The sequence below is a fragment of the Hyla sarda genome, unplaced genomic scaffold (assembly GCF_029499605.1).
Source record: "Hyla sarda isolate aHylSar1 unplaced genomic scaffold, aHylSar1.hap1 scaffold_688, whole genome shotgun sequence".
NCBI lineage: Eukaryota > Metazoa > Chordata > Amphibia > Anura > Hylidae > Hyla > Hyla sarda.
In genome coordinates, this window is record NW_026610705.1 from 25,305 (window position 1) to 48,611 (window position 23,307).

The following is a 23,307-nucleotide window of genomic DNA, read 5'->3' on the forward strand; positions in this document are numbered from 1 at the left end:
GAGTGCAATGGGCCCCTGTCTTGCTGCTTAGCAATAATGGTATGGGTTTAGGTTCTGCTGTGTGTACTGGTGGTTGACTGCCCCCCAGCCCAGAGTGTGCATGGAAAATTGTCTGGCAGCCTCCCTGACAGCAAGCAGTGATAGTGCCCATGAAGGGGACCTTGTTGGGCCCGCCCCTTTCACGGTTATCGCTTCTCGGCCTTTTGGCTAAGATCAAGTGTAGTATCTGTTCTTATCAGTTTAATATCTGATACGTCCCCTATCTGGGGACCATATATTAAATGGATTTTTGAGAACGGGGGCCGATTTCGAAGCTTGCTTCCGTCGCCCTATGCATTGACCCGATATGGCAGTATCTTCGGGTACAGTGCACCACCCCCTTACAGGGTTAAAAAGAAAGATTCCTACTTTCATTGCTACCTGCTTGCTGGCTAGCCAGCTAGCCAGCCCTGTGGGCCTTGCTGCTGCAGCCAAAAAACAAAAGGTGGTGCTGCTGCTGCTGCTTCTGCTGCTTCTGCTTGTGTCTGGCCGCTGTTGGAGCGTCCAGGCACAGGACTTCTGCTGCTGCTGACTAAATGGCCTCCTTAATTGGATCATTTGAGTAGCCAGCACACCTGTGCAGGTAGGGCATGACATGATAGGCAGCTGCCTTGATAGCGGGTGGGTGCTGAATGTTCCTAATTGACAAAATAAGATTAATGCTTATGAAGAAATATAAAATCTCATCCCTTCCCCAATATCGCGCCACACCCCTACCCCTTAATTCCCTGGTTGAACTTGATGGACATATGTCTTTTTTCGACCGTACTAACTATGTAACTATGTAACATAACATGGGGGGGGGGGGGGGGGTCTCCTGGCTGTTCACACAGGTGTGTCATTGCTGTACATTGACCATGCATTGCTTCTGTGGTATTGCAAAGGCAAAGACAAATGCTTCCAGCCATCCATTGCACTAATGGATTGGTCATCAGCTGGCTGTCTATGTCCCGCATCAATATAGACCAAAGTACAGAGGGTTAGGCTATGCTATTGTGCACCTACCTGATGCATCAGAAGGTGCGAGGCCCTTGCTAAATTCTGTGCACAGACTTTGAGATCTATACTTTAGACTGTATCTAAACCTGCTCCAACATGGACTGACATTCTGGCCTACTTTCAGCCGATGCGACTTGTCTGTCGCTGAACAGTCGCTTTTTATGTATTCAGCACCTATGTATAATGTTGTAAAAATGCTCTAGAAGCTAAAGTCGCAGAAATGTCACACATATTTGGCCTGCAACTTTCTGTGCGACAAATTCAGACAGGAAAAATCAGTATAAATCCTTAGAAAATTATCCCCCAGTGTCTCCATCTGCTGGCGGTATTGAATAAGCATTGCTGCACTGATGGGGTATGCATTAGACGAAAAAAAAGAAGAAAAAGAAGAATAATACGCCCAGAAAAGAGGCGAAAAGGAGAAAAACGTAAAAAAACGTGAAAAAAAAGTAAGAGGAAGAGAAGGGAAAAAAAGGTGGAAATGGGTTTAAAAGTGATTTCGGCGGAGAAATATATATATATATATATATATATATATATATATATATATATATACGCGCACACACACACATATATATAAACGTATTCTCCGTTGAGATATTGCAGCCGCTGCTGTGTCCAGGCCCAGGAGCCTTAGCACTGTGCTGTGATGTCACTCAATACCACTGACATCACTAGGTGTAAACAACATCTCTCCTTTGCTGTGTATGTGACTATGGAGCTGTTTGGTGATGTCGTCTATTATGGCCTTCATAGAAGCAACAGGAGATTGTTGCATCCATCTAGAACCCTCAGAACTACAGTGCTATGATGTCACTCACTTCCACAGGCCTTGCAGAGTGTAAACAACAACAACCCAGCTTTGTTGTGTATGTAACCATAGGGATTTGTGATGTCACCTAGAACCTTCACAGCAGCGACAGCTTTATGAGGAGCATCAGCACTGCTCTGCCTGAGCAGAACCATCACCGCCATAGGTTGTCAAATAACCCGGATTTAACCCACACAGGTAAGTCCAATGGGGTGCAGGCATGTCCTCTATGCTTACAGCTTCCCGTGGGTGTTGGTTTGATACCGTTTGGGGACAGCCAAGGAGGCATCTGCAGGCAACAAAGGTAGGTGTGTGCTTGTGTGTGTGTTTCCTATGCAGATCCTAAGCCCAGTGTCACATGCAAGTAGGAGGAGTAAGAAGGGTTCCTGGCAAATCCGGGTTATGGATTGCATTTAAAAAGGCCCCGTGGGAGTGCAATGGGCCCCTGTCTTGCTGCTTAGCAATAATGGTATGGGTTTAGGTTCTGCTGTGTGTACTGGTGGTTGACTGCCCCCCAGCCCAGAGTGTGCATGGAAAATTGTCTGGCAGCCTCCCTGACAGCAAGCAGTGATAGTGCCCATGAAGGGGACCTTGTTGGGCCCGCCCCTTTCACGGTTATCGCTTCTCGGCCTTTTGGCTAAGATCAAGTGTAGTATCTGTTCTTATCAGTTTAATATCTGATACGTCCCCTATCTGGGGACCATATATTAAATGGATTTTTGAGAACGGGGGCCGATTTCGAAGCTTGCTTCCGTCGCCCTATGCATTGACCCGATATGGCAGTATCTTCGGGTACAGTGCACCACCCCCTTACAGGGTTAAAAAGAAAGATTCCTACTTTCATTGCTACCTGCTTGCTGGCTAGCCAGCTAGCCAGCCCTGTGGGCCTTGCTGCTGCAGCCAAAAAACAAAAGGTGGTGCTGCTGCTGCTGCTTCTGCTGCTTCTGCTTGTGTCTGGCCGCTGTTGGAGCGTCCAGGCACAGGACTTCTGCTGCTGCTGAATAAATGGCCTCCTTAATTGGATCATTTGAGTAGCCAGCACACCTGTGCAGGTAGGGCATGACATGATAGGCAGCTGCCTTGATAGCGGGTGGGTGCTGAATGTTCCTAATTGACAAAATAAGATTAATGCTTATGAAGAAATATAAAATCTCATCCCTTCCCCAATATCGCGCCACACCCCTACCCCTTAATTCCCTGGTTGAACTTGATGGACATATGTCTTTTTTCGACCGTACTAACTATGTAACTATGTAACATAACATGGGGGGGTCTCCTGGCTGTTCACACAGGTGTGTCATTGCTGTACATTGACCATGCATTGCTTCTGTGGTATTGCAAAGGCAAAGACAAATGCTTCCAGCCATCCATTGCACTAATGGATTGGTCATCAGCTGGCTGTCTATGTCCCGCATCAATATAGACCAAAGTACAGAGGGTTAGGCTATGCTATTGTGCACCTACCTGATGCATCAGAAGGTGCGAGGCCCTTGCTAAATTCTGTGCACAGACTTTGAGATCTATACTTTAGACTGTATCTAAACCTGCTCCAACATGGACTGACATTCTGGCCTACTTTCAGCCGATGCGACTTGTCTGTCGCTGAACAGTCGCTTTTTATGTATTCAGCACCTATGTATAATGTTGTAAAAATGCTCTAGAAGCTAAAGTCGCAGAAATGTCACACATATTTGGCCTGCAACTTTCTGTGCGACAAATTCAGACAGGAAAAATCAGTATAAATCCTTAGAAAATTATCCCCCAGTGTCTCCATCTGCTGGCGGTATTGAATAAGCATTGCTGCACTGATGGGGTATGCATTAGACGAAAAAAAAGAAGAAAAAGAAGAATAATACGCCCAGAAAAGAGGCGAAAAGGAGAAAAACGTAAAAAAACGTGAAAAAAAAGTAAGAGGAAGAGAAGGGAAAAAAAGGTGGAAATGGGTTTAAAAGTGATTTCGGCGGAGAATATATATATATATATATATATATATATATATATATATATATATACGCGCACACACACACATATATATAAACGTATTCTCCGTTGAGATATTGCAGCCGCTGCTGTGTCCAGGCCCAGGAGCCTTAGCACTGTGCTGTGATGTCACTCAATACCACTGACATCACTAGGTGTAAACAACATCTCTCCTTTGCTGTGTATGTGACTATGGAGCTGTTTGGTGATGTCGTCTATTATGGCCTTCATAGAAGCAACAGGAGATTGTTGCATCCATCTAGAACCCTCAGAACTACAGTGCTATGATGTCACTCACTTCCACAGGCCTTGCAGAGTGTAAACAACAACAACCCAGCTTTGTTGTGTATGTAACCATAGGGATTTGTGATGTCACCTAGAACCTTCACAGCAGCGACAGCTTTATGAGGAGCATCAGCACTGCTCTGCCTGAGCAGAACCATCACCGCCATAGGTTGTCAAATAACCCGGATTTAACCCACACAGGTAAGTCCAATGGGGTGCAGGCATGTCCTCTATGCTTACAGCTTCCCGTGGGTGTTGGTTTGATACCGTTTGGGGACAGCCAAGGAGGCATCTGCAGGCAACAAAGGTAGGTGTGTGCTTGTGTGTGTGTTTCCTATGCAGATCCTAAGCCCAGTGTCACATGCAAGTAGGAGGAGTAAGAAGGGTTCCTGGCAAATCCGGGTTATGGATTGCATTTAAAAAGGCCCCGTGGGAGTGCAATGGGCCCCTGTCTTGCTGCTTAGCAATAATGGTATGGGTTTAGGTTCTGCTGTGTGTACTGGTGGTTGACTGCCCCCCAGCCCAGAGTGTGCATGGAAAATTGTCTGGCAGCCTCCCTGACAGCAAGCAGTGATAGTGCCCATGAAGGGGACCTTGTTGGGCCCGCCCCTTTCACGGTTATCGCTTCTCGGCCTTTTGGCTAAGATCAAGTGTAGTATCTGTTCTTATCAGTTTAATATCTGATACGTCCCCTATCTGGGGACCATATATTAAATGGATTTTTGAGAACGGGGGCCGATTTCGAAGCTTGCTTCCGTCGCCCTATGCATTGACCCGATATGGCAGTATCTTCGGGTACAGTGCACCACCCCCTTACAGGGTTAAAAAGAAAGATTCCTACTTTCATTGCTACCTGCTTGCTGGCTAGCCAGCTAGCCAGCCCTGTGGGCCTTGCTGCTGCAGCCAAAAAACAAAAGGTGGTGCTGCTGCTGCTGCTTCTGCTGCTTCTGCTTGTGTCTGGCCGCTGTTGGAGCGTCCAGGCACAGGACTTCTGCTGCTGCTGACTAAATGGCCTCCTTAATTGGATCATTTGAGTAGCCAGCACACCTGTGCAGGTAGGGCATGACATGATAGGCAGCTGCCTTGATAGCGGGTGGGTGCTGAATGTTCCTAATTGACAAAATAAGATTAATGCTTATGAAGAAATATAAAATCTCATCCCTTCCCCAATATCGCGCCACACCCCTACCCCTTAATTCCCTGGTTGAACTTGATGGACATATGTCTTTTTTCGACCGTACTAACTATGTAACTATGTAACACATAACATGGGGGGGGGGGGGGGGTCTCCTGGCTGTTCACACAGGTGTGTCATTGCTGTACATTGACCATGCATTGCTTCTGTGGTATTGCAAAGGCAAAGACAAATGCTTCCAGCCATCCATTGCACTAATGGATTGGTCATCAGCTGGCTGTCTATGTCCCGCATCAATATAGACCAAAGTACAGAGGGTTAGGCTATGCTATTGTGCACCTACCTGATGCATCACAAGGTGCGAGGCCCTTGCTAAATTCTGTGCACAGACTTTGAGATCTATACTTTAGACTGTATCTAAACCTGCTCCAACATGGACTGACATTCTGGCCTACTTTCAGCCGATGCGACTTGTCTGTCGCTGAACAGTCGCTTTTTATGTATTCAGCACCTATGTATAATGTTGTAAAAATGCTCTAGAAGCTAAAGTCGCAGAAATGTCACACATATTTGGCCTGCAACTTTCTGTGCGACAAATTCAGACAGGAAAAATCAGTATAAATCCTTAGAAAATTATCCCCCAGTGTCTCCATCTGCTGGCGGTATTGAATAAGCATTGCTGCACTGATGGGGTATGCATTAGACGAAAAAAAAGAAGAAAAAGAAGAATAATACGCCCAGAAAAGAGGCGAAAAGGAGAAAAACGTAAAAAAACGTGAAAAAAAAGTAAGAGGAAGAGAAGGGAAAAAAAGGTGGAAATGGGTTTAAAAGTGATTTCGGCGGAGAAATATATATATATATATATATATATATATATATATATATATATGTACGCGCACACACACACATATATATAAACGTATTCTCCGTTGAGATATTGCAGCCGCTGCTGTGTCCAGGCCCAGGAGCCTTAGCACTGTGCTGTGATGTCACTCAATACCACTGACATCACTAGGTGTAAACAACATCTCTCCTTTGCTGTGTATGTGACTATGGAGCTGTTTGGTGATGTCGTCTATTATGGCCTTCATAGAAGCAACAGGAGATTGTTGCATCCATCTAGAACCCTCAGAACTACAGTGCTATGATGTCACTCACTTCCACAGGCCTTGCAGAGTGTAAACAACAACAACCCAGCTTTGTTGTGTATGTAACCATAGGGATTTGTGATGTCACCTAGAACCTTCACAGCAGCGACAGCTTTATGAGGAGCATCAGCACTGCTCTGCCTGAGCAGAACCATCACCGCCATAGGTTGTCAAATAACCCGGATTTAACCCACACAGGTAAGTCCAATGGGGTGCAGGCATGTCCTCTATGCTTACAGCTTCCCGTGGGTGTTGGTTTGATACCGTTTGGGGACAGCCAAGGAGGCATCTGCAGGCAACAAAGGTAGGTGTGTGCTTGTGTGTGTGTTTCCTATGCAGATCCTAAGCCCAGTGTCACATGCAAGTAGGAGGAGTAAGAAGGGTTCCTGGCAAATCCGGGTTATGGATTGCATTTAAAAAGGCCCCGTGGGAGTGCAATGGGCCCCTGTCTTGCTGCTTAGCAATAATGGTATGGGTTTAGGTTCTGCTGTGTGTACTGGTGGTTGACTGCCCCCCAGCCCAGAGTGTGCATGGAAAATTGTCTGGCAGCCTCCCTGACAGCAAGCAGTGATAGTGCCCATGAAGGGGACCTTGTTGGGCCCGCCCCTTTCACGGTTATCGCTTCTCGGCCTTTTGGCTAAGATCAAGTGTAGTATCTGTTCTTATCAGTTTAATATCTGATACGTCCCCTATCTGGGGACCATATATTAAATGGATTTTTGAGAACGGGGGCCGATTTCGAAGCTTGCTTCCGTCGCCCTATGCATTGACCCGATATGGCAGTATCTTCGGGTACAGTGCACCACCCCCTTACAGGGTTAAAAAGAAAGATTCCTACTTTCATTGCTACCTGCTTGCTGGCTAGCCAGCTAGCCAGCCCTGTGGGCCTTGCTGCTGCAGCCAAAAAACAAAAGGTGGTGCTGCTGCTGCTGCTTCTGCTGCTTCTGCTTGTGTCTGGCCGCTGTTGGAGCGTCCAGGCACAGGACTTCTGCTGCTGCTGAATAAATGGCCTCCTTAATTGGATCATTTGAGTAGCCAGCACACCTGTGCAGGTAGGGCATGACATGATAGGCAGCTGCCTTGATAGCGGGTGGGTGCTGAATGTTCCTAATTGACAAAATAAGATTAATGCTTATGAAGAAATATAAAATCTCATCCCTTCCCCAATATCGCGCCACACCCCTACCCCTTAATTCCCTGGTTGAACTTGATGGACATATGTCTTTTTTCGACCGTACTAACTATGTAACTATGTAACATAACATGGGGGGGTCTCCTGGCTGTTCACACAGGTGTGTCATTGCTGTACATTGACCATGCATTGCTTCTGTGGTATTGCAAAGGCAAAGACAAATGCTTCCAGCCATCCATTGCACTAATGGATTGGTCATCAGCTGGCTGTCTATGTCCCGCATCAATATAGACCAAAGTACAGAGGGTTAGGCTATGCTATTGTGCACCTACCTGATGCATCAGAAGGTGCGAGGCCCTTGCTAAATTCTGTGCACAGACTTTGAGATCTATACTTTAGACTGTATCTAAACCTGCTCCAACATGGACTGACATTCTGGCCTACTTTCAGCCGATGCGACTTGTCTGTCGCTGAACAGTCGCTTTTTATGTATTCAGCACCTATGTATAATGTTGTAAAAATGCTCTAGAAGCTAAAGTCGCAGAAATGTCACACATATTTGGCCTGCAACTTTCTGTGCGACAAATTCAGACAGGAAAAATCAGTATAAATCCTTAGAAAATTATCCCCCAGTGTCTCCATCTGCTGGCGGTATTGAATAAGCATTGCTGCACTGATGGGGTATGCATTAGACGAAAAAAAAGAAGAAAAAGAAGAATAATACGCCCAGAAAAGAGGCGAAAAGGAGAAAAACGTAAAAAAACGTGAAAAAAAAGTAAGAGGAAGAGAAGGGAAAAAAAGGTGGAAATGGGTTTAAAAGTGATTTCGGCGGAGAAATATATATATATATATATATATATATATATATATATATATATATATATATATATACGCGCACACACACACATATATATAAACGTATTCTCCGTTGAGATATTGCAGCCGCTGCTGTGTCCAGGCCCAGGAGCCTTAGCACTGTGCTGTGATGTCACTCAATACCACTGACATCACTAGGTGTAAACAACATCTCTCCTTTGCTGTGTATGTGACTATGGAGCTGTTTGGTGATGTCGTCTATTATGGCCTTCATAGAAGCAACAGGAGATTGTTGCATCCATCTAGAACCCTCAGAACTACAGTGCTATGATGTCACTCACTTCCACAGGCCTTGCAGAGTGTAAACAACAACAACCCAGCTTTGTTGTGTATGTAACCATAGGGATTTGTGATGTCACCTAGAACCTTCACAGCAGCGACAGCTTTATGAGGAGCATCAGCACTGCTCTGCCTGAGCAGAACCATCACCGCCATAGGTTGTCAAATAACCCGGATTTAACCCACACAGGTAAGTCCAATGGGGTGCAGGCATGTCCTCTATGCTTACAGCTTCCCGTGGGTGTTGGTTTGATACCGTTTGGGGACAGCCAAGGAGGCATCTGCAGGCAACAAAGGTAGGTGTGTGCTTGTGTGTGTGTTTCCTATGCAGATCCTAAGCCCAGTGTCACATGCAAGTAGGAGGAGTAAGAAGGGTTCCTGGCAAATCCGGGTTATGGATTGCATTTAAAAAGCCCCCGTGGGAGTGCAATGGGCCCCTGTCTTGCTGCTTAGCAATAATGGTATGGGTTTAGGTTCTGCTGTGTGTACTGGTGGTTGACTGCCCCCCAGCCCAGAGTGTGCATGGAAAATTGTCTGGCAGCCTCCCTGACAGCAAGCAGTGATAGTGCCCATGAAGGGGACCTTGTTGGGCCCGCCCCTTTCACGGTTATCGCTTCTCGGCCTTTTGGCTAAGATCAAGTGTAGTATCTGTTCTTATCAGTTTAATATCTGATACGTCCCCTATCTGGGGACCATATATTAAATGGATTTTTGAGAACGGGGGCCGATTTCGAAGCTTGCTTCCGTCGCCCTATGCATTGACCCGATATGGCAGTATCTTCGGGTACAGTGCACCACCCCCTTACAGGGTTAAAAAGAAAGATTCCTACTTTCATTGCTACCTGCTTGCTGGCTAGCCAGCTAGCCAGCCCTGTGGGCCTTGCTGCTGCAGCCAAAAAACAAAAGGTGGTGCTGCTGCTGCTGCTTCTGCTGCTTCTGCTTGTGTCTGGCCGCTGTTGGAGCGTCCAGGCACAGGACTTCTGCTGCTGCTGACTAAATGGCCTCCTTAATTGGATCATTTTAGTAGCCAGCACACCTGTGCAGGTAGGGCATGACATGATAGGCAGCTGCCTTGATAGCGGGTGGGTGCTGAATGTTCCTAATTGACAAAATAAGATTAATGCTTATGAAGAAATATAAAATCTCATCCCTTCCCCAATATCGCGCCACACCCCTACCCCTTAATTCCCTGGTTGAACTTGATGGACATATGTCTTTTTTCGACCGTACTAACTATGTAACTATGTAACATAACATGGGGGGGGGGGGGTCTCCTGGCTGTTCACACAGGTGTGTCATTGCTGTACATTGACCATGCATTGCTTCTGTGGTATTGCAAAGGCAAAGACAAATGCTTCCAGCCATCCATTGCACTAATGGATTGGTCATCAGCTGGCTGTCTATGTCCCGCATCAATATAGACCAAAGTACAGAGGGTTAGGCTATGCTATTGTGCACCTACCTGATGCATCAGAAGGTGCGAGGCCCTTGCTAAATTCTGTGCACAGACTTTGAGATCTATACTTTAGACTGTATCTAAACCTGCTCCAACATGGACTGACATTCTGGCCTACTTTCAGCCGATGCGACTTGTCTGTCGCTGAACAGTCGCTTTTTATGTATTCAGCACCTATGTATAATGTTGTAAAAATGCTCTAGAAGCTAAAGTCGCAGAAATGTCACACATATTTGGCCTGCAACTTTCTGTGCGACAAATTCAGACAGGAAAAATCAGTATAAATCCTTAGAAAATTATCCCCCAGTGTCTCCATCTGCTGGCGGTATTGAATAAGCATTGCTGCACTGATGGGGTATGCATTAGACGAAAAAAAAGAAGAAAAAGAAGAATAATACGCCCAGAAAAGAGGCGAAAAGGAGAAAAACGTAAAAAAACGTGAAAAAAAAGTAAGAGGAAGAGAAGGGAAAAAAAGGTGGAAATGGGTTTAAAAGTGATTTCGGCGGAGAAATATATATATATATATATATATATATATATATATATATATACGCGCACACACACACATATATATAAACGTATTCTCCGTTGAGATATTGCAGCCGCTGCTGTGTCCAGGCCCAGGAGCCTTAGCACTGTGCTGTGATGTCACTCAATACCACTGACATCACTAGGTGTAAACAACATCTCTCCTTTGCTGTGTATGTGACTATGGAGCTGTTTGGTGATGTCGTCTATTATGGCCTTCATAGAAGCAACAGGAGATTGTTGCATCCATCTAGAACCCTCAGAACTACAGTGCTATGATGTCACTCACTTCCACAGGCCTTGCAGAGTGTAAACAACAACAACCCAGCTTTGTTGTGTATGTAACCATAGGGATTTGTGATGTCACCTAGAACCTTCACAGCAGCGACAGCTTTATGAGGAGCATCAGCACTGCTCTGCCTGAGCAGAACCATCACCGCCATAGGTTGTCAAATAACCCGGATTTAACCCACACAGGTAAGTCCAATGGGGTGCAGGCATGTCCTCTATGCTTACAGCTTCCCGTGGGTGTTGGTTTGATACCGTTTGGGGACAGCCAAGGAGGCATCTGCAGGCAACAAAGGTAGGTGTGTGCTTGTGTGTGTGTTTCCTATGCAGATCCTAAGCCCAGTGTCACATGCAAGTAGGAGGAGTAAGAAGGGTTCCTGGCAAATCCGGGTTATGGATTGCATTTAAAAAGCCCCCGTGGGAGTGCAATGGGCCCCTGTCTTGCTGCTTAGCAATAATGGTATGGGTTTAGGTTCTGCTGTGTGTACTGGTGGTTGACTGCCCCCCAGCCCAGAGTGTGCATGGAAAATTGTCTGGCAGCCTCCCTGACAGCAAGCAGTGATAGTGCCCATGAAGGGGACCTTGTTGGGCCCGCCCCTTTCACGGTTATCGCTTCTCGGCCTTTTGGCTAAGATCAAGTGTAGTATCTGTTCTTATCAGTTTAATATCTGATACGTCCCCTATCTGGGGACCATATATTAAATGGATTTTTGAGAACGGGGGCCGATTTCGAAGCTTGCTTCCGTCGCCCTATGCATTGACCCGATATGGCAGTATCTTCGGGTACAGTGCACCACCCCCTTACAGGGTTAAAAAGAAAGATTCCTACTTTCATTGCTACCTGCTTGCTGGCTAGCCAGCTAGCCAGCCCTGTGGGCCTTGCTGCTGCAGCCAAAAAACAAAAGGTGGTGCTGCTGCTGCTGCTTCTGCTGCTTCTGCTTGTGTCTGGCCGCTGTTGGAGCGTCCAGGCACAGGACTTCTGCTGCTGCTGACTAAATGGCCTCCTTAATTGGATCATTTTAGTAGCCAGCACACCTGTGCAGGTAGGGCATGACATGATAGGCAGCTGCCTTGATAGCGGGTGGGTGCTGAATGTTCCTAATTGACAAAATAAGATTAATGCTTATGAAGAAATATAAAATCTCATCCCTTCCCCAATATCGCGCCACACCCCTACCCCTTAATTCCCTGGTTGAACTTGATGGACATATGTCTTTTTTCGACCGTACTAACTATGTAACTATGTAACATAACATGGGGGGGGGGGGGGTCTCCTGGCTGTTCACACAGGTGTGTCATTGCTGTACATTGACCATGCATTGCTTCTGTGGTATTGCAAAGGCAAAGACAAATGCTTCCAGCCATCCATTGCACTAATGGATTGGTCATCAGCTGGCTGTCTATGTCCCGCATCAATATAGACCAAAGTACAGAGGGTTAGGCTATGCTATTGTGCACCTACCTGATGCATCAGAAGGTGCGAGGCCCTTGCTAAATTCTGTGCACAGACTTTGAGATCTATACTTTAGACTGTATCTAAACCTGCTCCAACATGGACTGACATTCTGGCCTACTTTCAGCCGATGCGACTTGTCTGTCGCTGAACAGTCGCTTTTTATGTATTCAGCACCTATGTATAATGTTGTAAAAATGCTCTAGAAGCTAAAGTCGCAGAAATGTCACACATATTTGGCCTGCAACTTTCTGTGCGACAAATTCAGACAGGAAAAATCAGTATAAATCCTTAGAAAATTATCCCCCAGTGTCTCCATCTGCTGGCGGTATTGAATAAGCATTGCTGCACTGATGGGGTATGCATTAGACGAAAAAAAAGAAGAAAAAGAAGAATAATACGCCCAGAAAAGAGGCGAAAAGGAGAAAAACGTAAAAAAACGTGAAAAAAAAGTAAGAGGAAGAGAAGGGAAAAAAAGGTGGAAATGGGTTTAAAAGTGATTTCGGCGGAGAAATATATATATATATATATATATATATATATATATATATATATACGCGCACACACACACATATATATAAACGTATTCTCCGTTGAGATATTGCAGCCGCTGCTGTGTCCAGGCCCAGGAGCCTTAGCACTGTGCTGTGATGTCACTCAATACCACTGACATCACTAGGTGTAAACAACATCTCTCCTTTGCTGTGTATGTGACTATGGAGCTGTTTGGTGATGTCGTCTATTATGGCCTTCATAGAAGCAACAGGAGATTGTTGCATCCATCTAGAACCCTCAGAACTACAGTGCTATGATGTCACTCACTTCCACAGGCCTTGCAGAGTGTAAACAACAACAACCCAGCTTTGTTGTGTATGTAACCATAGGGATTTGTGATGTCACCTAGAACCTTCACAGCAGCGACAGCTTTATGAGGAGCATCAGCACTGCTCTGCCTGAGCAGAACCATCACCGCCATAGGTTGTCAAATAACCCGGATTTAACCCACACAGGTAAGTCCAATGGGGTGCAGGCATGTCCTCTATGCTTACAGCTTCCCGTGGGTGTTGGTTTGATACCGTTTGGGGACAGCCAAGGAGGCATCTGCAGGCAACAAAGGTAGGTGTGTGCTTGTGTGTGTGTTTCCTATGCAGATCCTAAGCCCAGTGTCACATGCAAGTAGGAGGAGTAAGAAGGGTTCCTGGCAAATCCGGGTTATGGATTGCATTTAAAAAGGCCCCGTGGGAGTGCAATGGGCCCCTGTCTTGCTGCTTAGCAATAATGGTATGGGTTTAGGTTCTGCTGTGTGTACTGGTGGTTGACTGCCCCCCAGCCCAGAGTGTGCATGGAAAATTGTCTGGCAGCCTCCCTGACAGCAAGCAGTGATAGTGCCCATGAAGGGGACCTTGTTGGGCCCGCCCCTTTCACGGTTATCGCTTCTCGGCCTTTTGGCTAAGATCAAGTGTAGTATCTGTTCTTATCAGTTTAATATCTGATACGTCCCCTATCTGGGGACCATATATTAAATGGATTTTTGAGAACGGGGGCCGATTTCGAAGCTTGCTTCCGTCGCCCTATGCATTGACCCGATATGGCAGTATCTTCGGGTACAGTGCACCACCCCCTTACAGGGTTAAAAAGAAAGATTCCTACTTTCATTGCTACCTGCTTGCTGGCTAGCCAGCTAGCCAGCCCTGTGGGCCTTGCTGCTGCAGCCAAAAAACAAAAGGTGGTGCTGCTGCTGCTGCTTCTGCTGCTTCTGCTTGTGTCTGGCCGCTGTTGGAGCGTCCAGGCACAGGACTTCTGCTGCTGCTGACTAAATGGCCTCCTTAATTGGATCATTTGAGTAGCCAGCACACCTGTGCAGGTAGGGCATGACATGATAGGCAGCTGCCTTGATAGCGGGTGGGTGCTGAATGTTCCTAATTGACAAAATAAGATTAATGCTTATGAAGAAATATAAAATCTCATCCCTTCCCCAATATCGCGCCACACCCCTACCCCTTAATTCCCTGGTTGAACTTGATGGACATATGTCTTTTTTCGACCGTACTAACTATGTAACTATGTAACATAACATGGGGGGGGGGGGGGGGGGGGTCTCCTGGCTGTTCACACAGGTGTGTCATTGCTGTACATTGACCATGCATTGCTTCTGTGGTATTGCAAAGGCAAAGACAAATGCTTCCAGCCATCCATTGCACTAATGGATTGGTCATCAGCTGGCTGTCTATGTCCCGCATCAATATAGACCAAAGTACAGAGGGTTAGGCTATGCTATTGTGCACCTACCTGATGCATCAGAAGGTGCGAGGCCCTTGCTAAATTCTGTGCACAGACTTTGAGATCTATACTTTAGACTGTATCTAAACCTGCTCCAACATGGACTGACATTCTGGCCTACTTTCAGCCGATGCGACTTGTCTGTCGCTGAACAGTCGCTTTTTATGTATTCAGCACCTATGTATAATGTTGTAAAAATGCTCTAGAAGCTAAAGTCGCAGAAATGTCACACATATTTGGCCTGCAACTTTCTGTGCGACAAATTCAGACAGGAAAAATCAGTATAAATCCTTAGAAAATTATCCCCCAGTGTCTCCATCTGCTGGCGGTATTGAATAAGCATTGCTGCACTGATGGGGTATGCATTAGACGAAAAAAAAGAAGAAAAAGAAGAATAATACGCCCAGAAAAGAGGCGAAAAGGAGAAAAACGTAAAAAAACGTGAAAAAAAAGTAAGAGGAAGAGAAGGGAAAAAAAGGTGGAAATGGGTTTAAAAGTGATTTCGGCGGAGAAATATATATATATATATATATATATATATATATATATATATATACGCGCACACACACACATATATATAAACGTATTCTCCGTTGAGATATTGCAGCCGCTGCTGTGTCCAGGCCCAGGAGCCTTAGCACTGTGCTGTGATGTCACTCAATACCACTGACATCACTAGGTGTAAACAACATCTCTCCTTTGCTGTGTATGTGACTATGGAGCTGTTTGGTGATGTCGTCTATTATGGCCTTCATAGAAGCAACAGGAGATTGTTGCATCCATCTAGAACCCTCAGAACTACAGTGCTATGATGTCACTCACTTCCACAGGCCTTGCAGAGTGTAAACAACAACAACCCAGCTTTGTTGTGTATGTAACCATAGGGATTTGTGATGTCACCTAGAACCTTCACAGCAGCGACAGCTTTATGAGGAGCATCAGCACTGCTCTGCCTGAGCAGAACCATCACCGCCATAGGTTGTCAAATAACCCGGATTTAACCCACACAGGTAAGTCCAATGGGGTGCAGGCATGTCCTCTATGCTTACAGCTTCCCGTGGGTGTTGGTTTGATACCGTTTGGGGACAGCCAAGGAGGCATCTGCAGGCAACAAAGGTAGGTGTGTGCTTGTGTGTGTGTTTCCTATGCAGATCCTAAGCCCAGTGTCACATGCAAGTAGGAGGAGTAAGAAGGGTTCCTGGCAAATCCGGGTTATGGATTGCATTTAAAAAGGCCCCGTGGGAGTGCAATGGGCCCCTGTCTTGCTGCTTAGCAATAATGGTATGGGTTTAGGTTCTGCTGTGTGTACTGGTGGTTGACTGCCCCCCAGCCCAGAGTGTGCATGGAAAATTGTCTGGCAGCCTCCCTGACAGCAAGCAGTGATAGTGCCCATGAAGGGGACCTTGTTGGGCCCGCCCCTTTCACGGTTATCGCTTCTCGGCCTTTTGGCTAAGATCAAGTGTAGTATCTGTTCTTATCAGTTTAATATCTGATACGTCCCCTATCTGGGGACCATATATTAAATGGATTTTTGAGAACGGGGGCCGATTTCGAAGCTTGCTTCCGTCGCCCTATGCATTGACCCGATATGGCAGTATCTTCGGGTACAGTGCACCACCCCCTTACAGGGTTAAAAAGAAAGATTCCTACTTTCATTGCTACCTGCTTGCTGGCTAGCCAGCTAGCCAGCCCTGTGGGCCTTGCTGCTGCAGCCAAAAAACAAAAGGTGGTGCTGCTGCTGCTGCTTCTGCTGCTTCTGCTTGTGTCTGGCCGCTGTTGGAGCGTCCAGGCACAGGACTTCTGCTGCTGCTGACTAAATGGCCTCCTTAATTGGATCATTTGAGTAGCCAGCACACCTGTGCAGGTAGGGCATGACATGATAGGCAGCTGCCTTGATAGCGGGTGGGTGCTGAATGTTCCTAATTGACAAAATAAGATTAATGCTTATGAAGAAATATAAAATCTCATCCCTTCCCCAATATCGCGCCACACCCCTACCCCTTAATTCCCTGGTTGAACTTGATGGACATATGTCTTTTTTCGACCGTACTAACTATGTAACTATGTAACATAACATGGGGGGGGGGGGGGGGGGGTCTCCTGGCTGTTCACACAGGTGTGTCATTGCTGTACATTGACCATGCATTGCTTCTGTGGTATTGCAAAGGCAAAGACAAATGCTTCCAGCCATCCATTGCACTAATGGATTGGTCATCAGCTGGCTGTCTATGTCCCGCATCAATATAGACCAAAGTACAGAGGGTTAGGCTATGCTATTGTGCACCTACCTGATGCATCAGAAGGTGCGAGGCCCTTGCTAAATTCTGTGCACAGACTTTGAGATCTATACTTTAGACTGTATCTAAACCTGCTCCAACATGGACTGACATTCTGGCCTACTTTCAGCCGATGCGACTTGTCTGTCGCTGAACAGTCGCTTTTTATGTATTCAGCACCTATGTATAATGTTGTAAAAATGCTCTAGAAGCTAAAGTCGCAGAAATGTCACACATATTTGGCCTGCAACTTTCTGTGCGACAAATTCAGACAGGAAAAATCAGTATAAATCCTTAGAAAATTATCCCCCAGTGTCTCCATCTGCTGGCGGTATTGAATAAGCATTGCTGCACTGATGGGGTATGCATTAGACGAAAAAAAAGAAGAAAAAGAAGAATAATACGCCCAGAAAAGAGGCGAAAAGGAGAAAAACGTAAAAAAACGTGAAAAAAAAGTAAGAGGAAGAGAAGGGAAAAAAAGGTGGAAATGGGTTTAAAAGTGATTTCGGCGGAGAAATATATATATATATATATATATATATATATATATATATATATATACGCGCACACACACACATATATATAAACGTATTCTCCGTTGAGATATTGCAGCCGCTGCTGTGTCCAGGCCCAGGAGCCTTAGCACTGTGCTGTGATGTCACTCAATACCACTGACATCACTAGGTGTAAACAACATCTCTCCTTTGCTGTGTATGTGACTATGGAGCTGTTTGGTGATGTCGTCTATTATGGCCTTCATAGAAGCAACAGGAGATTGTTGCATCCATCTAGAACCCTCAGAACTACAGTGCTATGATGTCACTCACTTCCACAGGCCTTGCAGAGTGTAAACAACAACAACCCAGCTTTGTTGTGTATGTAACCATAGGGATTTGTGATGTCACCTAGAACCTTCACAGCAGCGACAGCTTTATGAGGAGCATCAGCACTGCTCTGCCTGAGCAGAACCATCACCGCCATAGGTTGTCAAATAACCCGGATTTAACCCACACAGGTAAGTCCAATGGGGTGCAGGCATGTCCTCTATGCTTACAGCTTCCCGTGGGTGTTGGTTTGATACCGTTTGGGGACAGCCAAGGAGGCATCTGCAGGCAACAAAGGTAGGTGTGTGCTTGTGTGTGTGTTTCCTATGCAGATCCTAAGCCCAGTGTCACATGCAAGTAGGAGGAGTAAGAAGGGTTCCTGGCAAATCCGGGTTATGGATTGCATTTAAAAAGGCCCCGTGGGAGTGCAATGGGCCCCTGTCTTGCTGCTTAGCAATAATGGTATGGGTTTAGGTTCTGCTGTGTGTACTGGTGGTTGACTGCCCCCCAGCCCAGAGTGTGCATGGAAAATTGTCTGGCAGCCTCCCTGACAGCAAGCAGTGATAGTGCCCATGAAGGGGACCTTGTTGGGCCCGCCCCTTTCACGGTTATCGCTTCTCGGCCTTTTGGCTAAGATCAAGTGTAGTATCTGTTCTTATCAGTTTAATATCTGATACGTCCCCTATCTGGGGACCATATATTAAATGGATTTTTGAGAACGGGGGCCGATTTCGAAGCTTGCTTCCGTCGCCCTATGCATTGACCCGATATGGCAGTATCTTCGGGTACAGTGCACCACCCCCTTACAGGGTTAAAAAGAAAGATTCCTACTTTCATTGCTACCTGCTTGCTGGCTAGCCAGCTAGCCAGCCCTGTGGGCCTTGCTGCTGCAGCCAAAAAACAAAAGGTGGTGCTGCTGCTGCTGCTTCTGCTGCTTCTGCTTGTGTCTGGCCGCTGTTGGAGCGTCCAGGCACAGGACTTCTGCTGCTGCTGACTAAATGGCCTCCTTAATTGGATCATTTGAGTAGCCAGCACACCTGTGCAGGTAGGGCATGACATGATAGGCAGCTGCCTTGATAGCGGGTGGGTGCTGAATGTTCCTAATTGACAAAATAAGATTAATGCTTATGAAGAAATATAAAATCTCATCCCTTCCCCAATATCGCGCCACACCCCTACCCCTTAATTCCCTGGTTGAACTTGATGGACATATGTCTTTTTTCGACCGTACTAACTATGTAACTATGTAACATAACATGGGGGGGGGGGGGGGGGGGGGGTCTCCTGGCTGTTCACACAGGTGTGTCATTGCTGTACATTGACCATGCATTGCTTCTGTGGTATTGCAAAGGCAAAGACAAATGCTTCCAGCCATCCATTGCACTAATGGATTGGTCATCAGCTGGCTGTCTATGTCCCGCATCAATATAGACCAAAGTACAGAGGGTTAGGCTATGCTATTGTGCACCTACCTGATGCATCAGAAGGTGCGAGGCCCTTGCTAAATTCTGTGCACAGACTTTGAGATCTATACTTTAGACTGTATCTAAACCTGCTCCAACATGGACTGACATTCTGGCCTACTTTCAGCCGATGCGACTTGTCTGTCGCTGAACAGTCGCTTTTTATGTATTCAGCACCTATGTATAATGTTGTAAAAATGCTCTAGAAGCTAAAGTCGCAGAAATGTCACACATATTTGGCCTGCAACTTTCTGTGCGACAAATTCAGACAGGAAAAATCAGTATAAATCCTTAGAAAATTATCCCCCAGTGTCTCCATCTGCTGGCGGTATTGAATAAGCATTGCTGCACTGATGGGGTATGCATTAGACGAAAAAAAAGAAGAAAAAGAAGAATAATACGCCCAGAAAAGAGGCGAAAAGGAGAAAAACGTAAAAAAACGTGAAAAAAAAGTAAGAGGAAGAGAAGGGAAAAAAAGGTGGAAATGGGTTTAAAAGTGATTTCGGCGGAGAAATATATATATATATATATATATATATATATATATATATATATATACGCGCACACACACACATATATATAAACGTATTCTCCGTTGAGATATTGCAGCCGCTGCTGTGTCCAGGCCCAGGAGCCTTAGCACTGTGCTGTGATGTCACTCAATACCACTGACATCACTAGGTGTAAACAACATCTCTCCTTTGCTGTGTATGTGACTATGGAGCTGTTTGGTGATGTCGTCTATTATGGCCTTCATAGAAGCAACAGGAGATTGTTGCATCCATCTAGAACCCTCAGAACTACAGTGCTATGATGTCACTCACTTCCACAGGCCTTGCAGAGTGTAAACAACAACAACCCAGCTTTGTTGTGTATGTAACCATAGGGATTTGTGATGTCACCTAGAACCTTCACAGCAGCGACAGCTTTATGAGGAGCATCAGCACTGCTCTGCCTGAGCAGAACCATCACCGCCATAGGTTGTCAAATAACCCGGATTTAACCCACACAGGTAAGTCCAATGGGGTGCAGGCATGTCCTCTATGCTTACAGCTTCCCGTGGGTGTTGGTTTGATACCGTTTGGGGACAGCCAAGGAGGCATCTGCAGGCAACAAAGGTAGGTGTGTGCTTGTGTGTGTGTTTCCTATGCAGATCCTAAGCCCAGTGTCACATGCAAGTAGGAGGAGTAAGAAGGGTTCCTGGCAAATCCGGGTTATGGATTGCATTTAAAAAGGCCCCGTGGGAGTGCAATGGGCCCCTGTCTTGCTGCTTAGCAATAATGGTATGGGTTTAGGTTCTGCTGTGTGTACTGGTGGTTGACTGCCCCCCAGCCCAGAGTGTGCATGGAAAATTGTCTGGCAGCCTCCCTGACAGCAAGCAGTGATAGTGCCCATGAAGGGGACCTTGTTGGGCCCGCCCCTTTCACGGTTATCGCTTCTCGGCCTTTTGGCTAAGATCAAGTGTAGTATCTGTTCTTATCAGTTTAATATCTGATACGTCCCCTATCTGGGGACCATATATTAAATGGATTTTTGAGAACGGGGGCCGATTTCGAAGCTTGCTTCCGTCGCCCTATGCATTGACCCGATATGGCAGTATCTTCGGGTACAGTGCACCACCCCCTTACAGGGTTAAAAAGAAAGATTCCTACTTTCATTGCTACCTGCTTGCTGGCTAGCCAGCTAGCCAGCCCTGTGGGCCTTGCTGCTGCAGCCAAAAAACAAAAGGTGGTGCTGCTGCTGCTGCTTCTGCTGCTTCTGCTTGTGTCTGGCCGCTGTTGGAGCGTCCAGGCACAGGACTTCTGCTGCTGCTGACTAAATGGCCTCCTTAATTGGATCATTTGAGTAGCCAGCACACCTGTGCAGGTAGGGCATGACATGATAGGCAGCTGCCTTGATAGCGGGTGGGTGCTGAATGTTCCTAATTGACAAAATAAGATTAATGCTTATGAAGAAATATAAAATCTCATCCCTTCCCCAATATCGCGCCACACCCCTACCCCTTAATTCCCTGGTTGAACTTGATGGACATATGTCTTTTTTCGACCGTACTAACTATGTAACTATGTAACATAACATGGGGGGGGGGGGGGGTCTCCTGGCTGTTCACACAGGTGTGTCATTGCTGTACATTGACCATGCATTGCTTCTGTGGTATTGCAAAGGCAAAAACAAATGCTTCCAGCCATCCATTGCACTAATGGATTGGTCATCAGCTGGCTGTCTATGTCCCGCATCAATATAGACCAAAGTACAGAGGGTTAGGCTATGCTATTGTGCACCTACCTGATGCATCAGAAGGTGCGAGGCCCTTGCTAAATTCTGTGCACAGACTTTGAGATCTATACTTTAGACTGTATCTAAACCTGCTCCAACATGGACTGACATTCTGGCCTACTTTCAGCCGATGCGACTTGTCTGTCGCTGAACAGTCGCTTTTTATGTATTCAGCACCTATGTATAATGTTGTAAAAATGCTCTAGAAGCTAAAGTCGCAGAAATGTCACACATATTTGGCCTGCAACTTTCTGTGCGACAAATTCAGACAGGAAAAATCAGTATAAATCCTTAGAAAATTATCCCCCAGTGTCTCCATCTGCTGGCGGTATTGAATAAGCATTGCTGCACTGATGGGGTATGCATTAGACGAAAAAAAAGAAGAAAAAGAAGAATAATACGCCCAGAAAAGAGGCGAAAAGGAGAAAAACGTAAAAAAACGTGAAAAAAAAGTAAGAGGAAGAGAAGGGAAAAAAAGGTGGAAATGGGTTTAAAAGTGATTTCGGCGGAGAAATATATATATATATATATATATATATATATATATATATATATATACGCGCACACACACACATATATATAAACGTATTCTCCGTTGAGATATTGCAGCCGCTGCTGTGTCCAGGCCCAGGAGCCTTAGCACTGTGCTGTGATGTCACTCAATACCACTGACATCACTAGGTGTAAACAACATCTCTCCTTTGCTGTGTATGTGACTATGGAGCTGTTTGGTGATGTCGTCTATTATGGCCTTCATAGAAGCAACAGGAGATTGTTGCATCCATCTAGAACCCTCAGAACTACAGTGCTATGATGTCACTCACTTCCACAGGCCTTGCAGAGTGTAAACAACAACAACCCAGCTTTGTTGTGTATGTAACCATAGGGATTTGTGATGTCACCTAGAACCTTCACAGCAGCGACAGCTTTATGAGGAGCATCAGCACTGCTCTGCCTGAGCAGAACCATCACCGCCATAGGTTGTCAAATAACCCGGATTTAACCCACACAGGTAAGTCCAATGGGGTGCAGGCATGTCCTCTATGCTTACAGCTTCCCGTGGGTGTTGGTTTGATACCGTTTGGGGACAGCCAAGGAGGCATCTGCAGGCAACAAAGGTAGGTGTGTGCTTGTGTGTGTGTTTCCTATGCAGATCCTAAGCCCAGTGTCACATGCAAGTAGGAGGAGTAAGAAGGGTTCCTGGCAAATCCGGGTTATGGATTGCATTTAAAAAGGCCCCGTGGGAGTGCAATGGGCCCCTGTCTTGCTGCTTAGCAATAATGGTATGGGTTTAGGTTCTGCTGTGTGTACTGGTGGTTGACTGCCCCCCAGCCCAGAGTGTGCATGGAAAATTGTCTGGCAGCCTCCCTGACAGCAAGCAGTGATAGTGCCCATGAAGGGGACCTTGTTGGGCCCGCCCCTTTCACGGTTATCGCTTCTCGGCCTTTTGGCTAAGATCAAGTGTAGTATCTGTTCTTATCAGTTTAATATCTGATACGTCCCCTATCTGGGGACCATATATTAAATGGATTTTTGAGAACGGGGGCCGATTTCGAAGCTTGCTTCCGTCGCCCTATGCATTGACCCGATATGGCAGTATCTTCGGGTACAGTGCACCACCCCCTTACAGGGTTAAAAAGAAAGATTCCTACTTTCATTGCTACCTGCTTGCTGGCTAGCCAGCTAGCCAGCCCTGTGGGCCTTGCTGCTGCAGCCAAAAAACAAAAGGTGGTGCTGCTGCTGCTGCTTCTGCTGCTTCTGCTTGTGTCTGGCCGCTG

The 23,307-nt window shown here is 46.1% G+C and overlaps 11 non-coding genes across 11 annotated transcripts; all 11 read left to right on the top strand.

Annotated features, from left to right (window-relative positions):
• Positions 1-187: 187 nt before the first annotated feature.
• On the top strand, positions 188-378 carry LOC130343669 (U2 spliceosomal RNA). Its single transcript, XR_008882948.1, has one exon. It is a non-coding gene; the product is annotated as a U2 spliceosomal RNA (small nuclear RNA).
• A 2,088-nt stretch (positions 379-2,466) lies between these two features.
• On the top strand, positions 2,467-2,657 carry LOC130343670 (U2 spliceosomal RNA). Its single transcript, XR_008882949.1, has one exon. It is a non-coding gene; the product is annotated as a U2 spliceosomal RNA (small nuclear RNA).
• A 2,077-nt stretch (positions 2,658-4,734) lies between these two features.
• Positions 4,735-4,925, top strand: LOC130343671 (U2 spliceosomal RNA). Its single transcript, XR_008882950.1, has one exon. It is a non-coding gene; the product is annotated as a U2 spliceosomal RNA (small nuclear RNA).
• Positions 4,926-7,014: 2,089 nt separating this feature from the next.
• On the top strand, positions 7,015-7,205 carry LOC130343672 (U2 spliceosomal RNA). Its single transcript, XR_008882951.1, has one exon. It is a non-coding gene; the product is annotated as a U2 spliceosomal RNA (small nuclear RNA).
• Positions 7,206-9,293: 2,088 nt separating this feature from the next.
• LOC130343673 (U2 spliceosomal RNA) lies at positions 9,294-9,484 on the top strand. The gene has a single exon (XR_008882952.1). It is a non-coding gene; the product is annotated as a U2 spliceosomal RNA (small nuclear RNA).
• A 2,080-nt stretch (positions 9,485-11,564) lies between these two features.
• LOC130343676 (U2 spliceosomal RNA) lies at positions 11,565-11,755 on the top strand. Its single transcript, XR_008882954.1, has one exon. It is a non-coding gene; the product is annotated as a U2 spliceosomal RNA (small nuclear RNA).
• A 2,083-nt stretch (positions 11,756-13,838) lies between these two features.
• On the top strand, positions 13,839-14,029 carry LOC130343677 (U2 spliceosomal RNA). The gene has a single exon (XR_008882955.1). It is a non-coding gene; the product is annotated as a U2 spliceosomal RNA (small nuclear RNA).
• A 2,089-nt stretch (positions 14,030-16,118) lies between these two features.
• On the top strand, positions 16,119-16,309 carry LOC130343678 (U2 spliceosomal RNA). The gene has a single exon (XR_008882956.1). It is a non-coding gene; the product is annotated as a U2 spliceosomal RNA (small nuclear RNA).
• Positions 16,310-18,399: 2,090 nt separating this feature from the next.
• On the top strand, positions 18,400-18,590 carry LOC130343679 (U2 spliceosomal RNA). The gene has a single exon (XR_008882957.1). It is a non-coding gene; the product is annotated as a U2 spliceosomal RNA (small nuclear RNA).
• A 2,093-nt stretch (positions 18,591-20,683) lies between these two features.
• LOC130343680 (U2 spliceosomal RNA) lies at positions 20,684-20,874 on the top strand. Its single transcript, XR_008882958.1, has one exon. It is a non-coding gene; the product is annotated as a U2 spliceosomal RNA (small nuclear RNA).
• A 2,086-nt stretch (positions 20,875-22,960) lies between these two features.
• LOC130343681 (U2 spliceosomal RNA) lies at positions 22,961-23,151 on the top strand. Its single transcript, XR_008882959.1, has one exon. It is a non-coding gene; the product is annotated as a U2 spliceosomal RNA (small nuclear RNA).
• The last annotated feature ends 156 nt before the right edge of the window (positions 23,152-23,307 follow it).